The sequence below is a fragment of the Adiantum capillus-veneris genome, chromosome 29, assembly GCF_014529385.1.
Source record: "Adiantum capillus-veneris isolate H3 chromosome 29, ASM1452938v2, whole genome shotgun sequence".
NCBI classification, from domain to species: Eukaryota; Viridiplantae; Streptophyta; class Polypodiopsida; order Polypodiales; family Pteridaceae; genus Adiantum; species Adiantum capillus-veneris.
In genome coordinates, this window is record NC_140959.1 from 86,093,846 (window position 1) to 86,109,263 (window position 15,418).

A 15,418-nucleotide genomic window follows, 5' to 3' on the forward strand; every position below is an offset into this window, starting at 1 on the left:
TACATCTGAAACAATGGAGGCTAATGTGCCATGTGTGACCACAATGCCAACATCACATGTATCGATAACTACGAGACCGCCGTCTCTCACAAGTCATCACTGTAGACTCTAAACTATCACACATACATGCAAACATAAGTGAATGTCAAGAAACTATGCCGAGAAATCCTAGGAGAAAACTGGTAGAGTCTCCTCTGTAAACTGAGTAAAAAACTCAAGTGCAATCTCTACCATAAACCATGCCAAAACTGGCAACAAAGTGGGAGAATTACTTGACCACTACACAATCATGAAACCCATGATCAAACGCATCAAAACCGATGCTCACATATGCATAAAACTATCTCCACAATCTGTTATGTACAAGCGCATAATCTGGGATAAAACACTCAACCGAGCGTAAAGTGCATAACCGTATATGCAAGTAGTGAGAAAACTAGCTTAAAACCCACCCCACAAGAGAAACTGCCTTCAAAAAATATGTGAAACCTATGACTGGCAAAGTTTGTATCCACACGACCATATGCAATCCTCACAATGCTGATAAAACCTGTCAAAGTGGGAGTCAAACTCGATCACTAAACCATCAGAGAGTAAAACCACATACGCATAGAATATGGCGAGAATCTGGGAAAAATCCGAAAGAGTTTACCCTAAAAACTCAGTGAAAACTCAAAAAAATCTCACCAAACCGCATAAAGCATAGACAAACACTCAGTGTATCAGTAAAAAAATCCACAAATGATATACATGCATTGCCAAAAACTTGGCAAACAAGCTCACTCCTAAACGAGCGGCTTTATGGACAACCGCACATGTCCAGAATTGTTGTAAACCTATGAACCTGGTACCTGCAAGTTATACCTAGCTCAAGCTGTATCCACAAATGTATGCATAACATGAAACTGCACAAAATCGTGCTAAAAAGTGCTATGTGGAATGCCCCACACAATCATACATAGTCTGCACTGCAAGAAAGCGCAACCTGTGAACAAAACTGCATGGAATCTGGCACAATACCTCATTGGTAAAAAAAACACTTGACCAAAAACCAAACACATAGGACAATCAAACAGCTAGCATATGGTCAAAATCGCCATTTGAGAGCCGAGCTCACGAAAAAAACTGCTCTGGAACGGTTCGTCGAAGCCGCTATGCGTCGGCATGTATTGCTAAAACTGGAAACTAGGGAGTACCGTCGAAGCCGAAACGTTGTGGAGATTACATCGGAGTCGGGCCACTCTAGATGGGGGCTAGAGGAGAGTTGATGCCTCTCTCGCTTGTCTTTCTCCTGTTGTGTCAAGGTCGAAAAGTCGAGGGTGCTGGGGGATGTCCGTCAGAGCATATCCTCTCTATAATGGGATGTCGAAGGGGAGTCGCTGGTAAATCTGCATTAGAGCAGATCTAAATCTCTCTCGCTATGTCAAAGCCAAGAAAAACGCTCAATGCTGACTTCTACCACTGGACGAAAGCGATCGCCGATGACGTAGCTATAGATGCTCAAAGCTGAGGCTGAGGAAAACGAGAACACTGGTCGATGTCGTATGTGCATCAAGGAAAACCATCAATGTCGGTTCGATGTCGGGTGATGTGCAGGCTTACTCACTGAAGCTCGCAAACACTTGTGCGAAGGAAAAGCACAAGTTTTCTCTCTTTCTCTCGCTTTTTGTAGCCAATTACGAGCTACCAACACAAGAAGATTTAGAAATTTTCTAATGTAGGAAAGCGGAGTCTATTGCAGTGTTTTTCATACAATGCATAACATCATGAGCTTTTGCTCAAGAGGCACCACATACCTAGCTAGGTACGATTGGGGGCAGGGGACCGCCCCCCCCCCCCCCCCCCCCCCCCCCCCCCCCCCAATCGTACCTAGCTAGGTATGCGGTGCTTCTCACAAAAACTCATGATGTTGAGGTAAGTCACAATGTGGGAATTATTGTGAGAATTTGTCCAAAACTTCTTGTGTGGAAGAGTAGACTATCCTCGAAACCGACTCTACGCTCTCATTCTTGATAGCGAGTGTGTGCGCGCGTGCTAGTTCTCTGTTGCTGCCAAGTCCTCTGTGTGTGTGTGTGTGTGTGTGTGTGTGTGTGTGTGTGTGTGTGTCCACCCCTTTGCTCTTCCTTTGTGGTTGCCCGAGAGCTCCAAAATGACCAGCGATGCAGCTTTCCCTTGCTCACAGTTTCCCCCTTGCTGCTCGATTCTGAGGAGCCTTAATCTCCCCCAGTTTTCAGCTTTGCTAACTGCAGCACTGCAGTGCAATTTCCCTCTTCAAAGTGCCCTAAATTGCCCCCATCTCAAGTTTAATTGCTCGATTTCCCCTGTACTCGATTTCTTGCTTAATTCTCCACCTTTCTCTTGCTTGCTTGGCAGCCCGATGCTTTATTGCAAGAGGCTATGGCTGTCCACCTTGCATCCAGCTCATGGTCGACTTTCAAAAAAAAAAACTCACCACCTTTTCAATGTGTGTGTGTGTGTGTGTGTGTGTGTGTGTGTGTGTGTTCGCACACACACCACTGACTCTAAAGCTCTACCTACTCTATGCAGATTAGACTGCCTCAATTTTTTGCCAAGATGCTCTGAGAATTCTCAAGATTCCCAAATCCCAAGAGGGGTTGCGCACTCGGTGCTATGAATCCATCGAATCTACATATGATGCAGCCAATATGCCTTGATCTGATATGCTCAAGAAAGCTATGTCAATCTTCCATAGCGGCCAAGCTCAAGCTGATCCCCGAGCTCCGTCACTTCCGTACCGATCGCTAGGAAGCCGTCGCATGCGTGCCAATCGTCGAGCTGTAGCTCTAATACCAATTGAAGAGTGCAATGTGGATGGGTGCGGTGCGTGCGCAAAGGCAAAGAAGGATAAGGAGTGCAAGGTGTGTGGGGTGGAGCAAGACTCAAGATGAGTTGCCCCTTATTGTTTGTATATATGTACAAAGCAATAAGGTGGTCAGTGGACAGACGCCCATAGCCCGAGAGACCGAGCAAGGCACAAAGACCTTTACCCCAACACTTCCCCCTAAATTGCTTTATTCCTCTATTAGACGTGAGTGTAGCAGTTTGCTTGCCTTGATCCAAAAACTTCCATCTATTCCCCTCATAAAGAAAGATGCCAACGATGTTATCAAACTTTAGGGTATTAGTAGCTAGTGTAAAATTAGTGTGTTCTATGAGAAAGGTAAGAAACATAAAAGACATAGTTTTCACTTCCTCATCCCAGGGAAATATATAATCTTCTAGCTAGTTAAAAATGACATTGACTCATTTAAATGAGAATCAACTATGTTGCCTCCTTTTCTTCTCAAATTGAAGAGTTTCTTCTTTAATGGTCTTCTCACTAAACACAATGAAATAAACAGAGTTTGCTGAGTGAAGTCTAATCGTGGACCTAGCCAATGCATCTTGTTAGGTGCAACGAGGCTATGGGGGATGCCGACGCAGTAGAACCATGGCTAGAGAGTGGTGTGCAAAGAAAAAATGGAAAGATGAGAGAGAGAGAGAGAGCAGCGATTGCACCAAAAATAACGGTTGTATTAATTTATTCAAAGCCTTACATATATAGAGTCCCTTATAGCCACCATGCAATCTTCACATAAGGAGTGGCTCATAACTAAATGTATTTGCATGTCATAGGAGAGTTTTCCCATGGGTTTAGATCAACCTGACCAGGGCTTGAAAACCCAACACATCTAACTCAAGCGAATCCTCATTATACATGATAAGCTTAGATGACAAGCCAAACAATTATGGTTTTAATTGCTTCTTTTGGACAAGAACATCTTGGGTTTTCTCTTTCCAAAAAAAAAAAAAAACTATCATTGAACTTACATATATTGCAGAAGCTGTTATATTTAAGCAAAAGATTGTGAAAAACATCTCACAAGACAATTTTAGCAGAGTTTGATAAAATTTCAACCAAAAATTGCTAGACAAAACAATAATCAAAACTATGGCAATAAAATTTCGCATAAATCTGATAGAGTTTTGGTATTAAAGAGATAAAATGTCAACCAAAAAACTCAAGTTAGAAAGATGCATAAACACGTACAATCAAATTGTGGTAATTTTGACATTATTTTGGCATAAATTTCAAATCATGACAACCATAAACAATGAGTAGAAAATCTATCAAGCCAACTTGGCTATCAAACATATGATCACATTTATACATGTCATAAGGCAAGGTTACAATAGGGGGACTCAAGCGGCCTAATCCACCTCACCTTGGAACTTGGCCCTTTGTGCTCGGCTTCAAAAAAACTCACTATGACCTCATAACATGGCTCAAGACTCATTGCCATAAAAATGCCAAAATCAACACCACATGAGCATACTCAATAGTATCCACAAACTTTGTACATAAGCATAAGAGATAGACCAAAATACTAATATCTAGTAGTAGACGCATGCAAGAAAGTGCCAAGTCAAGCAAGCAACTTGCAATCCATTAATCTCCCACCTCAATGAAACTGTCTCAAAATGCATACGAGATGTCAAGAGAGCATAAATTGCATCCGTAGTGGTGTCAAATTGCATAGCGTGTCAAAAATAGCGTCAAAACAAGATGCCTAAAGTGCCATACATGGCTCAAGGCTCATCATACAATAAGCAAGCAATCTTACATCCGACACTCAAAATTTGACAAAACAAGAATAGCCATCCATGGCAACCATAAACTAGCCTTCTAGTGCTTGCAAATTTCAATAAGGTCAACGTGTAGTCCATCTTACTTTGGAGACTTTGGTTTAAAAACTACTATTGTATACCTAGATTACATCGACTTGTTGTTATAGCTATATGTGGAGCTTTTTTAGCTCCACACAAGCATAGATATATTCTTAGGTTTGAGCATTGGAGCTCTACTAAACCCACAGATGCATACATTGCCCATACAAAAATCCTTGTGTCTTTGAGCTTTCAGACAAGCTCTCGGTTCTCACCCCAAAGTTAGGCTCCGAGCTCGTGATCTCTCAGTGTGTTCCAATGAAAGACTTCACCATTAGCTCTAGTGCCACTTAATGGGACATGAAGAGAGAGAGAGAGAGAGAGAGAGAGAGAGAGAGAGATAGAGAGAGAGAGAGAGAGAGAGAGAGAGATATGTCATCATTTTTATGGTTGTGATGTGTGTGAACACTTAGGACCGCCGATGCATTTTTTTCCTCACTAGGAGGTTTTTTCCCCCGTGCGTTGTATATACGCCCATCATTCTAGGGCTAAACTATCTTTCCATTTTTGCACTAAGCAATATACTCTCTCTTATGTGCCTTGAGCTTCTTCATCTTCTCCAAGCTCTGGGTGTTTCCCTGCAATCCTACTTCCAACAATTGGCATCATAACAAGTTGCATCCTCTCGGGCATAGTCGTCAGCATCTGATTTGGGTGAGCTTTGGTGAGCATCAATAGGTCAACAAATACCTAAGATTAGATCAAAGAGCTAGGTATGCTCAAAATTTTGATCCGGGCTCATTTTGGCCTTCGTTTCCACTACAAGCACTACTGTGCAAGCAATTTCATCCTTTTGTGTAGAATTTTTGTCACTGTAATTTTTTGCAGAACGGGTCCCTTAAAGTCTTTTTTGGGTTGTGCTACATACACGTGTTGGTCCTACTTTGTTTTTGCTCTTTTTGGGCAATTTTCACATCAGGTGCAATCACTTGCCATGGCTGACAACAACACAAATGTTTTCAAGATGCTTGATATTGAGGATAAACTAGATGAGGATAACTACCCAATGTGGGATTGCATGATGACCCATGTTCTTGTGTCAAAGGGCATTTTGAATTTTATGCACAACATTGATATACATCCACCTTTTATGGATAAAGGCTTTGTTGAGGATGTTGTAGGTTTTGGCAGGCTTGTTGTTGCTAGAGTTGTTCTGCCTACAGCTGAGCAGTCTTGTTGGGATGTTAGATATGCACAGGCCCATGCATTGATTGCATTATCTGTAAATCACACTATTACTCCTCACATTTGCTTGGCAAAACCAACAAAACAAGCTTGGGATATTCTAACTTGTCTTTATGCAAGTCACAATAAGGCTAAAATTGCATTGTTGATTGCAGAGCTGGAGTTGAAGATTATGCAAGAGTAAGATGACATGGAAAATTTTCTTGCTAGTATCAAGGATATTAATGAGCAACTCATTTCTGTAGGTGAAGTCATTTCTGACAATTCACTTGTAGACTATTCTTGATGCATTGCCAGATTCTTACCAACAAATTCTTGCCAGACTTTTGCTAGTACTTGGAGACTATTGACCCACAAAACCCTCAAGCTGCCAAATTTGATTCACTATGCACATTGCTATTACAAGTGTCACTTTCAAGAAAGAAAACAACTAAACAGCATGCAGTTGAATAGGCTTTTGTTGCTTCTCAAAGAAAAGGTGGTAATAGAAATACAATCACTTCTCATGGTTCATCACTGAGTAGAAAATCACCTGTTTCTAATGCTTCTGGCAGCACCTCGTCAGGAAATTCTAGTGAAAAAGGAAAAAAGAAGATGCAATGCTACTATTGCAAGGCTAGTGATCACTTGATAAATCAGTGTCTTAAATTGAAGGTAAAAAGAGGTAAAGAAGAAAGAGGTTGGTTCCACTACAAGTGCAGCTATTGCAAAATCTTTTGGGAATGGAGATTGTGATGTAGATGTAGAGTGGGCATCTAATACAGAGTACTTATGGTCCTTTTGTCCATGATGCATGTATGTCAATTGTTGCAGATCCATATGTGGTACTTTGATAGTGTGCTACAAAGCACACTATTTCACACCGTGACCTGTTTATCTCAACCAAATTGTCCCACATGGGAATACAGTCACTTGTGCTAGCAATGCCTCTTGTTTGATCAAGGGAGCTAGAAAGATAACTACTACAAATGGAAGTTCTTTTGTCTGTATTTGCACATACTAGACTTGGTCTTGTTGTCAAATTTTTGGATTAACATGTACAATTCATGATCTAGTTTTGGTGATAAAATTGTTGCATCTAGCATTTTGTGTCATGGGCTATATAAGCTCACTTTGTATGACGTGTGGGTAGAATTTTACAAATGTAGATGTGGATTCAATTGTTTTAGATGCAAAACTTTACCATGCACATTTTGGGCATCTCAATTTTGTCAGTTTGCTAAGTTTACAAAAATATGATATGGTTGCTTCTTTGCCGCCTCTTGAAGAACCTTCTAAGCATGTTTGTGAAAGGTATATTTTGGGTAAGATGCAGCGTTTGAAGTTTCCCAAGGATGGTCCAATAAGGGCTATGTCATACGGGTTGCAACTTGTGCATAGTGATGTTTGTGGGCCTATGCAAACTCCATCCTTAGGCAATTACCTATACTTTGTGACTTTCATTGATGATTACTCCATGCATGCATGGGTGTATCCACTTAAAGCTAAGTCCAAAGTGTTCATGTGCTTCAAACAATTTTTGGCTATGGCTGAAAATATCTCTAAATGTACTATGGACACCGTTCATTCAAATAAAAGAAGGGGGAGGGGGGGGTTATATGTCTCATGAGTTTAATGTATTCTTGGCTGATTGTGGGATAAGCACCAATGTATAATGCCATATACACCTCAACAAAATGGTGTTGCTGGAAAAAAACAGGTCGCCTATGGAAATGGCACGACAAGAGTTGAGCTTTGCCACATTCATTTTGGGTTGAGGCTATCATGTGTGCTACTTATGTACTTAATAGGTGTCCTACCAATTCCTTACAATCTATGACTCCTTATAAATCATGGCATGAAAAATTGGATGGCTGCCATGCAATCAAAATATGATGCACTTATAGAAAATTACACTTAGAATTTATGTGATTTGCCTCCTATCAAAAAGACCATTGGTACAAAGTGGGTTAAAAAGTTAAAACGCAAGCCAGATGGTGAGATTGATCTTGCTACAAGGCTAGACTTGATGCAAAAGGTTATGCACAACAAAAAGGCATTGATTATGGTGAGACTTTTTCTCCCACTTGCCATATGACTACTGTTCATTTTCTATGTGCATTGGCAACTCCTTTTGGATGGAATGTACATCAAGCAGACATTTTTATTGATTTCTTGAATGGTGATATATTTGAGGAAGTTAATGTAACCCAACCTCATGGTTTTGTCAAGAAAGGACAAGAAAGAAGTGTGAAAATGTAAGAAAGATTTGTAAGGGTTGAAGCAATTTCCTCGTGCTTGGTATGAGAAAGCTGACACTCATTTGGTTAAACGAGGCTTTTGCAAACATTCCAACAAAAATCTCTTTGTATGTTAAGCATGAGGGTGATATATTTCTCATTGCCATTCTATATGTTGATTATTTGCCGATTTTTAGTCCAAATGAGACACACATTGCTAAGTTCAAGGTTGATTTGAATGCTACTTTCAAGATGAAAGACTTGGGGCTTTTGCATCATTACTTGGGCATATATTTTAAGTAGTGTGATGGAGGTATTTCCTTGTGTCAAACAAGCTACATAGAGACATTACTATGTAAGTTTGACTTTGAAGATTGTAAACTTATCGCTACTCCAATGGAAACAGATTTCAAATTAAGCCGTCATGATGCTGGTGATCTTGCCAATGTCATTCTTTATCAAAAACTGTTGTTGGATGCCTTATCTATGTATGCAACACGAGACCAGATATTCAATTTGTAGTCTCACAAGTTAGCAGATTTATGCATAGCCCAAGGTCTAAGCATTGGCAAGCTGTTAAGAGGATCTTTCTCTACTTGAGTGGCACTTTACATCTTGGGTTGTTTTATCCCAAGGGGGGATCATTGCCACCAGATTTGTATGTTTTTTCATACTCACGCTAGGTTGGTTGTTATGACATGTGAATTTTCACAAGTGTTTTTTATTTCATGCTCGATAGTTCATGCATATCATGGTTGAGCAAGAAGCAACCTACTGTGGCCACTTCCATTTTTGAAGCTCAGTATAGGGCAGCCTTTACAACTATGGTTGAATGTGTTAGCTCAAATGCCTCATGGATGATTTGGGTGTTGAACACGGCATTGCCAACATCATCTACACTAACAATCAAAGCGCATTGGCAATTGCAAGGAACCAAGTTTTTCATGCTTTCACAAAGCACATTGAGGTGCATTATCACTATGTTAGAGAGAGACTCTTAGCAGGAGAGATAAACTTGGCTTATGTGCCGATAAAGGACAACCTTGGAGATCTGTTCACAAAGGCATTGCCTTGTGAGAAGTTCGAAGCTTTTTGCAAACCTTTGGGCTTGCTTCCCTTTGTGGATTGTTCATATTCTCAGGGTCCCTATACACTATTTGTCAGCTCTTGTTCATTGCATCGCTCCCAAGGGGGGTATTTGTTACCATATATGTGGTAGTGATGTGTGTGAACACACTTAGGACAACTTGGGCATTTTTTCCCCTCCTTACTAAGTCCCCCTCCCCCCTCCCAGCATTGTATATACGCCCATCATCTAGGGCTATCTTATCTTTCCATTTGAGCACTAAGTAATATACTCTATGTTGTGTGCCTTGGGCTTCTTCATCTTCTCCAAGCTATATGTGTGTCCCTGCAACCCTAATTCCAATAAGAGAGAGAGAGAGAGAGAGAGAGAGAAGAAGGGGGGGGAGAGACAGACTATGCAATAAAAGATCCAATGGTGAGTTCCCCCCATCTTACTCCTTATACTACAAAAGAATGAATACATTATGGTTGCACATGTGACGGGTATGTGTGTGTGTCCACACTCACTAGGTGGCTGAACACTGGGCCTTTAATTCTCAACACCTTAAGGTGAGGTGAGACCAAGCACCTTACTATAAGAAAATTGATAAAGATATTGTGCGGAAAAAACATACCCACCCATTGATAATTGAAGAACCCATTGATTGAGCACTTGTACGGGTTTTGTGAGGGAGCAAGTTTTAAGGTAGGCTTTGGCGATTCTCAGAGGCCTAAATTTCTCGAACCCATTTTGGCAAAATACTTTGACTAACTATTGGATGCCTTCTCCACCCATAGTAGGGTTTGCATCACTACATAGTATAGATATTATGTGGGGTATGATGACTTTATGAGACCAAGGTGAAGGCATGTTGCTCTCCACGTAAATATACATGAGAACTTTACAAGGTAGGGCGTTTCTTTTGTCCTTGGGGGTTCTTGTGTAAAAGACCATGGGATATTTGTGGTTGTGACGATAACAAGGTGTGCTAGTGGTTGCATCATTCTATATTACAATCTTGTAGATGGGATGGTGTTGATTGAAGGCATAAGCAATGAGGGTATTAGTCAATGTGGTTTATCCCGTGACGCTCTTCTTTAGGGATATTCTTATAACTTTTTTACATTTTTTCAAAGGTTGCTTGAGTTGGTAAGTTAAGGACCGTGTCATAAAGTGATTCTACAATCTGCCATGATTGTCAAGTTATGTCGTGGCACAAGAAGTCTATTTAATTCACCTTCCTTACCATGCTTTTTGGCTTTATGAAAGAAGCTTTAGAGCAGAGTTGGGTTATGCATACTTTCAATGTTTTAAGTGACGATTGAGACTTATCTTAAATGCTATTTAAAGTTTAAAATATTAATTGAATATTTTTATTTCACCTTTCGTTTCACATCTTACATGTCTTAATTTTTCTTGCATTCTATTGTTTTAGAATGCTAAAATGAAGCTTCACCTTACATAATTATAGTAAATTTTATACATACGTATATGCATATATATTTATTTATTTATATTTATATTTACATAACACATAGTGTTTGAGAAAGTCTCTTTTATTAAGTAGCCTCTGGTTTTCTCCTCGCAAAGAAGCAAATCAAAAATACTAGCCAAAATTGTGAAGTTTGCAAGATTTTTGAACTATCTTCTCACATATTTCATCAATTTTTCTTCCGTCTACCATGGTTTGTAACCCGCTAGTCTCGATTTTCAACCGACTCAAGATTAAGCTGAGGTAATCCTTTTCCAAACATTGTGCGCGTGCACACACACACACACACACACACACATATATATATATAAATGAGTTCTTTTTATTTCACCTTTCATTTCACAGCTTCACATGGCTTGACTTTTCTTGCATTCTATAGATTGATTCCTTTAATTTCTAGTTAAACTTAATTTAATGATTCTATAACTTTCTTATTGTTTTAGAAAGTCAGTGTGACTTTGGGCTGTTCAATATAATTCACTCACAATTGTGAGTTTTGCTATTAAAAAAAAAAAAGGCAGGGTGACTCTTTCACTTGTTTAATCTTAAATATAGCCTTTTAGTAGACAAGCCTCTTGTTAGGTTTCTTTTTGGGTAGGTGTATATTACAAAATTTAACAAAGAATTTCTTCTCTAGTTATGGGGACAATAGGGCTAGAAGAAGGTAGGGTTGTGCCGAGTAGTTGGGTAGGAGTTGTTAAGTAGGAGCTTGGTTTACCCCTTATAATTTTTTGTGTTAAAATGTACATTTGTAAGGTCCTTGTTATGAGGAGAAGCCATCATGTGTGAAGAAAAATCACTTGTCAGAATATTCTTTTTTGTTGAAATATTATGGTCGCACGGCGGTCGAAAAGTGGTCGAAAAATGGTTGGCCGGTGGTCGGTAGTCAACGGCCGGTGGTCGGTGGGCGAAAGTCTTTGGCGGTGGTCGATTTCAAATCGGACTTGTCTTCTCAAGGGCAGCCACACATGGGCACATTGGAGAGTCCAACTCGGACTTGTCTACACAAGGGTGGCTACACACGATTGCATCTCATGAGAGAGGGCAGCCCTTTTGGCCTATAAAAGGAGGCCTTTTCTACACACAAAAATGGATTTGAAGAGATGAAGCATTGTGGTGCATTGTGAAGTTGATGCAACAAGTTGTGTGAGGTGATGAGAGTGAAGCAAGGCGGGAGCTCCAAAAGGGTATAATCCCATTGTAACTTACTTCTTGTTTGAAGTACTAAAGCCCTTGAGTAGCTATTTTTCCATGGACGAAGACCACATTGGGTGAACCACGTATATCGTGCTCTCTCTCTCTCTCTCTCTCTCTCTCTCTAATCTCTTGTGTGTGAAAATTATCTCTCTCCATTAAGTAATCTACTCAATTATCTACTTAGCTACATCCTATTTCCTAACAACTGGTATCGGAGAAAGGTTTGCTCGTTAGTTAAAGTATCTCAAGGAAAGGATTCCTTGAATTGAGTGGGAGTAATGGCGGGGGAAGGGAAGTTCAAGATCGAGAAGTTCAATGGCAAGAACTACTAGCACTAAAAGATGCAGATTGAAGACTATCTCTACTAGAAGGACCTTTATTTACCACTAGGTGGTCTTGCCAAGAAGCCCGCAACAATGGCAAATGAAGCATGGATTGTCCTTGACGGAAAGGCAATAGGAATAATCTGGCTAAGCTTGGCATCAGCGATAACCTTCAACGTTTTGGAGATGACGACCACGGAGAACTTGATGAAATCGCTTGACGGCCTCTACGAGAAACCATCGGCATCCAATAAGGCATTTCTCATAAAGCGCTTGTTCAATCTAAATATGGCAGAGAATGGTTCAGTTATAGAACACCTGAATGACTTTAACACCACCATAAGTCAACTTCGATCGGCGAAAATCAATTTCAATGATGAAGTGCGAGATCTCCTTATACTATCGTCTCTACCGGATAGTTGGGACAACCTTGTGATGGTTGTAAGTAACTTTATCTCTGGCACAAATACTCTTAAGTTTGATGATGTTGTGGGTGTTCTCCTAAGAGAGGAAATGTGAAGGAGAAGCACATGTGAATCATAAAGTGTTGCACTGTCAATGGCCTAAGGAGAGGTTAAAACCAAAAGGGTCCTGATCGCTCAAGGCAAAGCAAGTCACGCACACAGTCAGTTCTTGAATGTTGGAACTACGGCAAGAAGGGCCACGTCAAGAAGGATTGTTGGTCTTTAAAAAAAAAGAGTCAGAGTTTCAAGACAACAAGCCAACATCAGAGGCTAAAGATGTTTGACATGTTCCTTCTCTTTGCAAGAATTTGATCTCTATACAGGACAATTGAACGATGAAGATCACAACATTACATTTGGAAACAAACGTTGGAAGATCTCAAAGGGATCTTTGGTGGTTGCCAAAGGAGAAAAGGTTGATACACTTTACTTGTGCATTGTTAGCACGCAACCTTCAACTTGTGCAACGGCTGTAGAAGTCAATAATGTGGTGTGGCATTACCGGCTTGGGCATATGAGTGTCAAAGAATGCAAATCCTTCGATCAAGAAGCTTCTACCAAGTTTGAAAGAAGTGGACTTAAGAGTTTTGTGAAGATTGTGTTTATGGTAAACAAAAGAGGGTAAAATTTCAAAAGGCAAGAAATGAAAGAAAAAATATAAAACTTGAATTGGTTCATTCTGATGTTTGGGGTCCTGCAAGTACACCATCACTTGGTGGCTCATTGTATTATGTACATTCATAGACGATGCGACTAGGAAAACATAGGTTTATGTCATGAAGAATAAATCCGATGTTTTTTATATATTTCAAAGGTGGAAATCCTTTATGGAGAACGAAGTAGGTACCAAGGTTAAATGTCTCAGATTCAACAATGGAGGCAAATATTGCAGCCAAGCTTTTGAAAGCTTTTGTGCTAGCAATGGCATTTGCAGGCAAAGGACAATCCCAAGGACACCTCAACAAAATGGAATTTTTGAAAGGATGAACAGAACAATCATGGAACAAGCACGAAGCATGCAGCTACATGCAGGCTTATCGCTTGAGCTTTGGACGGAAGTAGTAAGTACGTTTGTGTGATTGATCAACGGGTCACCCTCAACGACATTGGATGGGGGAGTTCCAGAGGAGACATGGACAGGTAAGCCGGTAAATTATTCATTTCTCAAAGTGTTTGGGTACGAGGCTTTCATGCACATAGATAGAAGTCTAAGGTCAAAGTTAGATGCAAAGTCCAAAAAGTGTTTCTTCATTGGCTATGGAGAAGGTGACTTTGGGTATTGCCTATAGAATCTTCAAGATGGTAAAATTTTAGGAGTAGGTATGTAATTCTCAACGAACAAAATATGTACAAAGATTACTTGGAAAGAAAACAAACAAAAGAAACAGGTGATGAGTACATGGAGCTTGAGGACGGTGAAGACTGAAGGAGTGAAATGGTGATAATGTGCAACAACGTGAATCAAATGAGGAGCCTCAACCTATTTCTCGAAGATCTAAAAGAGTAAGTAGACCTCTAGAAAGGTTCATTTCTTCCTTCAACCATCTCTTGGTATCAAATTCTGAAGAGCTAGAATCATACGATGAAGCTATGCAACACAGATCCAAAGAAGAATGGGTGAAAATCATGAAAGTGGAGATGGACTCATTACATCGCAACCAAACATGGGAGTTGGTTGAGTTGCCTAAAGGTAAGCGGGAACTTATGAACAAATAGGTGTACAAGCTGAAGGAAGAAGAAAAGGTACAAATACAAGCTTGTGGTAAAAGGGTTTTTCCAAAAGAAAAGTATTGACTTAAATGAAATATTTTCTCATGTTGTAGAAAGAAACTCACTTATACTTGTCTTAAGCCTTGTGACTGTTCATGATTTAAATCTTGAGCAAATGGATGTAAATACAACATTCCCTCAACGGTGACTTAGAGGAAGAAATTTACATGATTCAACCAAAGGGGTATGAAGTAAAAGGTAAGGAGAAAATGGTTTGCAGATAAAAGAAGAGCTTGTATGGTTTAAAGCAAGCATTAAGACACTGGTACATGAAGTTTCATCAATGGATGTTGGATTATGGATTCACAAGATACAACTCAGATCACTGCGTCTACACGAAGAATTTGGGAGATAGGAAGTTTATCATCCAAATGTTGTATATTGATGACATGATGATTGCAAGTGCTAACATGCACTACATCAAATACCTAAAAGAGGAGCTGTCTAAACCTTTTTCAATGAAAGATTTGAGTGTTGCAAAGAAGATATATGAAAATATCAAGGGACAGGATGAAGAAGACAATAAAGCTATCTAAGGAGGATTACATCAAGAAGGTACTAGAAAGGTTTACAATGAAAAATGCAAACATGATTTCTACACCTTTGGCTGGTCATTTTAAAGTAACTAAGGATATGTGTCCAAAGACGCAAGAGGAGATAGCCTATATCTCTAAAGTTCCATATGATGTAGCGGTAGGTTCTCTTATGTATGCTATGGTCTAGACAAGGCAAGACATTGCACATGCATTGGGAGTTGTGAGTAGGTTCATGGATAATCTAGGTAAAGAGCACTGACAAGCTGTGAGGCGAATACTTAGGCATCTAAAAGAGACAACAACAAATGCTTTGAATTTTGGAGGAACTGATATTTTACTGCAAGGGTATACTGATGCATATATGGTAGGTGACAAAGATACTCGAAGGAGCACTATTGGCTATGTTGTCACAATTAGAGGCACAGCAATTAGTTGGGC